Source organism: Nycticebus coucang, chromosome Y (genome assembly GCF_027406575.1).
Source record: "Nycticebus coucang isolate mNycCou1 chromosome Y, mNycCou1.pri, whole genome shotgun sequence".
Lineage (NCBI taxonomy): Eukaryota > Metazoa > Chordata > Mammalia > Primates > Lorisidae > Nycticebus > Nycticebus coucang.
This window is the reverse complement of record NC_069805.1, coordinates 22004638-22011807: the sequence shown is the minus strand read 5'-3', so window position 1 is coordinate 22011807 and position 7170 is coordinate 22004638.

The following is a 7170-nucleotide window of genomic DNA, read 5'->3' as shown; positions in this document are numbered from 1 at the left end:
ACTCTACTCATTTGTTTCTGGGACACTCTGAGCCATTCTTATGGAGGAAGGGACTCTCATCCACTTGGTGACAGATTTTGTACCTTTTGTTTGTATCCTTGTGGTTGCAGTTTGCCTCAGTGGGGTTATTGTGCATTCTTCAAACTTCTCTCTTGGTGTAGCTCTAATCCACCACGTTACTTGCTAAATTTGTCCCTCAAATCTCCTTCTGGACGGGAGTCTCTGTGCAAAGCTGTCTTCAGTCAGCCATCCGTTACATTTCTAATTGATGAAATTAGAAATTTTACTCCTTTTTTCCTGGTTAGGTTGACCAAAAGTTTATCTATTTTATTGATCTTTTAAAAAACAAACTTTTGGATTTATTGATCTGTTGTATAATTCTTTTGTTTTCAATTTCATTTAATTCTGCTCTGATTTTGGTTATTTCTTTTCTTCTACTGGGTTTGGGGTTGGAGTGTTCTTCCCTCTCCTGTTGCTTGAGATGTCCCTTTAAGTTATCAACTTCTTCTCTTTCCATTTTCTTGAGAAATGCTTGCTGTGCTATAAATTTCCCTCATAGGACTGCCTTTGCAGTATCCCAGAGGTTCTGGTAATTCATGTCTTGATTTTAGTTTTGTTCCAAAAATTTGGTGATTTCCTTCTTAATCTCGTCTATAACCTATCTATCCTTCAGCATAAGGTTGTTTACCTTCCATGTTTTTGTATGAGCATGCAGGTTCCTGTTGTTATTGAATTCAACTTTTATTCCATCATGGTCTGAGAAGATGCAAAAAATAATTTCTTTTTTTTTTAATTTACTGAAGTTAGATTTGTGGCCTAGGATCTGGTTGAATTTGGAGTATGTTTCGTGGGCTGATGAGAGGAATGTGTATTCTGTTTCGTTGGGATGAAATGTTCTGTAGATATCTGTTAAGTCCAGATGTTGAATGGTTAAATTTAAATCTAAAATTTCTTTGCTTAGATTCTTTTTGGAGAATCTATAGAACACTGCTAAATGGTTGTTAAAATCTTCAACTACTATGGAACTGGAGGAATCAAGTTGCTTGTGTCTGTTACAGTTTCTCTTATAAATTGAGGTGCGTTCTGGTTGTTTGCATAAATATTAATAATTGAAATCTCATCATAGTGAGTATTACCTTTAACAAATATGAAGTGTCCGTTCTTATCCTTCCTTATTTTGGGTTGTTTAAAGCCCATTGTGTCTGCCAATAGGATTGGAATGCCTGCTTTTTTCTGTTTTGTTTGCCTGGATTATAGATAACCATCCCTTCACCTTGAGTCTATAATTGTCTTTTAATGTAAGATACAATTCTTGTATGCAGCAGATATCTGGCTTGAGTTTTTGTGTCCAGTCAGCCAATCTGTGCCTATTTAGAGGACAATTTAAACCATTCACATTAATTGAGAATATTTATAAACCTTTTGAGAGTCTGGTGTACATTTTTAACACTTTTGCAACTGTGAAAGTTGGAATTTGATCAAAATTTTCTGGGTGGGTTTAGTTTTGTGGTGGAGGATTATGCTGGTCTTTATAAAGGATAGGTCTGAGAATATCCTGGAGACCTGGTTTAGTTATGGCAAATTTCTTCAACATGTGAATGTCATTGAAGTATTTAATTTCTCCATCATAATTGAAAATCAGTTTAACTGGGTACAGGATCCTGGGTTGAAAGTTTTTTGTTTTAAGAGATTAAAAGTCGATGACCATCCTCTTCTTGCTTGAAAGGTTTCAGCAGAGAGATCTGCAGTTATTCTAATATACTTGCCCTTGTAGGTGATGGTTTTCTTTCATCTGGCTGCTTTCAGAATTTTCTCCTTCATATTAACTTTAGTGAAATTGATTATGATGTGTCTGGGAGATGTCTTATTTGGGTTGAGTCGTGCTGGAGTTCTGAAACTGTCTGCTATCTGAATTTCAGAATCTCTTTGCATGTCTGGAAAGTTCTCCTTCATAATCTCATAGAGAAGAGACTCTGTGCCTTGTGAAGCCACTTCGTCGCTTTTGGGGATCCCTATAAGATGAATATTTGTTTTCTTCTAATTATCCCAGAGCTCTCTAAGAGAGTGTTTTTGCCCTCCATTTCTCTTCCTCTTTGTGAGTTTTGGAACATCCAAAAACTTTGTCTTCAATGTCAGAAATTCTTTCTTCTGCTTGCTCCATTCTGTTACTGAGGGATTCTACTGTGTTTCTCAGATCTTTGAGGGCTGCAACTTCTTGTCTCAATGTTTCAAAATCTTTGTTCATTTGGTCTTTGAATTCATTGAATTTTTGAGATATCTTTTGGGTTACTACTTTAAATTCTAATTCGATCTTATTTGCTATCCAGATTCTGAATTCGATTTCTGACATCTCAGCTATTTGTTTGTGCATGGGATCTTGTGCTGTGTCTGCCCCTTTGATCCTTGGGGGAGTTGATCTACTCTGATTATTCATATTTTCTGTTGGGTGCATAAGAAACCCATTTCATTTTTCTGTTGATTTTGCCTCATGATTGTTTTTCACCATTGCCTCTGGCTGTCCTCAGAGTTCTGGAGGTGACTCTCCAAGATTAGACACCAGCTGGATCACTCTATTTTTGCTGGATCATTGTAGGAGTGACCCTGTGTAGTCCTTCTGGGGCAGCCCCAGCTAGGGAGTTCTGGTTGTGGAAGTAGCTCCAGAGTGTGACACACCCGCATCCAGCAACAGGGTGGGAAGTGGTGCGCACAGTTCTGGGAGTGCCTGTCACCCAGTGACTTTGGCACAGTGAGCCCAAGGCTCCAGCAGTCTCTGGCCAGGAGAAGGACTCTGAGCAGAGGCAGGGATGGAACATGGCTACCATAGTTCCTGGCCAGACTAGTGGTCCGGTGTGGAGGTAGGGAGGGTACAAAAGGGAAGACGCTGTTTTGCCTGGCTCCAGCAGTTCCTATTCAGGGCATGTAGAGGTTGTCACGGGGTATGAGTCGGGGGTTAAGGTGCAACTCTTATGGAGGTCTTGGTGGTTCCCAGTCCAGGAGTTTGAGGTTGCTATGTGCTGTGACAGCACAACACTCTACCCAGGGCAACAGCCTGATGCTTCAGTGTGCCAAAACCGATTTTACTCTGCCTCTGAGGGTTAAGGCTATAAGGCAGTTCAGTCCCCACCTTTAGGCTGCTCAGTCACTAGGTTACTAGCTCCCACCTGATCCTTGTTCTGTGACCCTCAGAGTGGAGCTTGCTGGGACAGTTGTCTCACAATGGCTCCCTGCAGCCCACAGCCAAACACTATTAGCTCCGTTTGGCTCAGCAGTTCAATCTGGGGCCCTAGGCAATGCCCAAACTTCTCCGCACTTATGCTCAAGCTCTCCCCAAGGATGTTCAACTGATTTCCAAGTTCAAAAACACCGAAATAGTTCATAGGTAAGGCTTTTCTGATTTGCAGTCTGACTGCTACTTGTACACATGATTGCCACCAGGATTAGATCAATTGAACACAAGCAACCACTTGACAGTTTTTCACTGTTTTTGTCCTCCTGTTGGGTTCCAGAAGTCCCTTGCTGACTCCCTGTATCCTCAAAGAGATGATTATAGGCAGATCCCACCAGCCAGAGATGCCTGGAGTCTTATCTCCCCAGACTCACTGTGCCCGGTTGCAGGGAAGCTGTTATTCGGCCGCCATCTTGCTCCAACCCCAGATAGAGTCATTTAAAAAAAAACCTAGCACCATAACTCTTCATTACCTCCTGTTTTAAGAGAGTATTTGTTGAAAGCATGAATACTGTTTGCTTCTTTGTAAAAGCCTGTTCCTTTCAAAATTATTTAGTTCTATAAAAGTAGAGGTATTTCTAGTAGATTTATTTTTTTTTTACTTTTTTTTACATTTATGAATTCATATACTCATAGACCATGAATACATTTATGCATTTTTAGGCAAAGTCTGAACAGGTTTTTGTAAAACATGAGAGTTATCTCCTAATCTGTTCAAACTTATACTCATATCTAAGTATCAATTATAGTGGCTATTTCCAAGGAGACATCTTTTTCAAAGCAACTGTCAAATAAAGAATGAACCCTTTCTGAATTTTTGTATAGATTTAAATACACATACAGGATGTAGTTTCATGCCTGTATGAGCTGTGGAATGAATGTATGTCCCGGTCATTCACAAGCTACTTAAAATAGCACCCTGTCTTCTAAACAAGGACACATCACAGAAGTTAGACAAAATTTAGAGAAAGTGAAACCCTAAACCCAGCTTTATTAATCCAGTTTCTTGTATGCTTTCCTGGGAAGGATCAGAGACATGGATTATTAATGTTACAAATAGAAATGATTTATTGAAATAATTAAAATTCTCACTGGTAGGTCATTTGTTTGCTTCTAAATGATTCATCAAGGAGGCTAAAATCTTCACTTTCCAGGATTACTCTTATGTCCAGAGTAGGAGGTAGAGAGGACTAATTTCTCTTGGCTAGCCTAGGAACTTGTTATTTCCTGCTATAAAAACATGAAGGAAAAAAGATGTTACTGCTTGTCTACTTGGGATGTGTCAACATTGGGGTTTATAAATCTTTACCACCAAGCAGCATGAGACTAATGTACACTCTGAAACCTAGTGGAACTCATGCCCGTTTCTCTCTAGTCCACATTGCTAGAATACAGAATGGTTCATAGGCCTTCAAAGCTATGCAAGATCATGAGAGCCCTGAACCACTGGGACATTGGAGACCTAGGAAAGATGTTGGTCATAGGATACAAAGTTTCAGTTACATAGGAGGAATAAGTTCAAGAAATTTCTCATGTAACATGATAAATGTGGTTAATAAAAATATATTGTATTTTTGAAAAATCCTAAGTGAAAAAATATTTAAAAGACCCAAAATTATTTACATCATGGTAAAGGTCCTTATGAAAGTTGTGAGTTTTCACCGGTGTAAAATAAAGGAAAGTTATTTAATGACTGAAGAAATGAAGATAATTTATACTTTTTAAATATCTCACTGACATTTATTAAAATTCCAGTTCTCTTAGTATTACATTATCCAAAATGTATCTGAAATACATGATTATTTTGCATATTTGCACAATACCCATAGGATAAAAATGTGCCAATATATACGTAAGGGATCATCACCTTAGTCGAATTGCCCATAATTTCCTTCTACACTCTGATGCATATGTCTGCTTATAGCTTAGAATAAACTAATTGGCTTATACATTTAGAGCTTCTAACTGCCTTGGAAGGGAATAATAGCCTTTCTGTGAGCCTACTATCATTGATTTGTGATTACCCATTATACCTTGTGATGCATTTATGGTCACAGTACAACAAAAATATTTAGTATACCTAGTGGTATTAATTCCGTTTATCTCATATGCATCCAGAAAACTGCCTTGTCATCAGTACACTATGAGTATTTTAAGACAGTTACTAGAAGAGTTATTTACACTGGGAATATGACCATTTAAAAGCCTAAGAAAATTCAGATAAAGTACTTTATCATATCATTTAAAGCACCACCATTTGCAGCAATGGAATCCAACAATTTACTTTTCCTCAATTTCTGAAAGAATTAAATTTCAATTAATTATTTATAATTCTCCATCTACCCTTCCCTATGTTAACACATTTTTCAAAATATTTAATGTTAATCACACTTTTTAGTTGAATTGCCCATCCATTCTGATACCTGAAATTTTTGTTCTAAAAGTTGTAAGTTAAGTCAATATTTTGTATATCTAAATTAATAAAACACATAAAGGAACATTAATTAAGCACAAAGGATACCTGATTCCTAGCACATCACATTTCATGGGAAGGATGCCATCCTTGTTTACATGCCTCTGAAAGAAAAACTAGCATAAAATTTGATGGCCTAGCTTATATGTGTGTTCTTTAGTTAAGGATTGTACATAACTAGTCTGGCTGAGTTTGAGTAAAATGAAACCAAAAGGATGCAATCTGCAAAATCCATACTCCATGAAACTCAACAGGACAAACAAATTCCTCAAAAAAAAACTTAAAAGGGAAACAAGATGCAGGGGGAAGCCTATCAATTAAAAGATAGATGAGAAACATTAATTAATTTCAATATATAGGCCTTGACTCCTGATTCAAACAATTTCTTGAAAAATCAGGGAAAATGGGAGCACTAGAGATTAAATGATCTTAAATCTTAAAGAATTATCAATTTTTCCTGGTGTGATAATTTTATTGTGGTTATCATTAATTTGTTAAGAGTTTATATTCTAGAGATACATGTTAGAATATTTATGAATGAAATCATATAGAGTCTAGAATTTCTCTTTTTAATACTTTATTAAGTCTTAACTGTGTACATTAATGCATTTATTGGGTATGATGTGCTAATTTGATAAACAATGTGGAATGCTTACATCTAATTGATTCACATAACCGTCTCCTTGCTTACTTATTCGTTGTTGCGAAAGTATTCACATTCTTTTCTTAGTAGTATAGAAATGTTTCATTGCATTATGCACATTAATTTGGATCCACCCCAAAACCTCCCACCTCTGGACTTCCCTCCCTCCCCCACTTTCCTCTTCCCTCCTTCTGTCTGGATTATAGTTACGTTTTACCATTTCTAGGAATGTGTTGATGATTATATACTGATTTCATAATAGTATTGATCCTTCAAAATAATCTCTCATGAAATTAAAGTCTTGTTTCTCCTAATGTCAGTCATTGAAATTGGGTTAAGATAATTCCAGATTGCTAGGGGCTCTAGCCACTTGCAAGAAGGCTGTCCGAGTAAGGTGACTTCATTATAGCTCTCTAATTATTTTTGCATTTTTCATTTACAGTGTTCATCACTCACTCAGAAATAAGCACATACAAGAGAACACAAAATGTTGTGAACAAAAACTAAGAAAATGAATAGACAATAGAAATAATCTCATAAGCACTTCATATAATGGAGATATCAGACCTGAACTTCAAAATAACTATTCTTCATTTGCTTGAAGAGATAAAACAAAGGATGGAGAATTTAGGAAATAAAACTTGAATTGGGCAAGAGACAAACACATGCTTCACCAATGAAGATACCCAAATGGACAATAAGCATATGAACAAGTGCAGAGCCTCATTTGTAACTAGGAATATGCAAATTAAAACCATGCAATGCTACTACATACTCCTCAGAATAGCTAAAACTAAAAAGATGGACAATACCAAGTGTTGGTAAAGG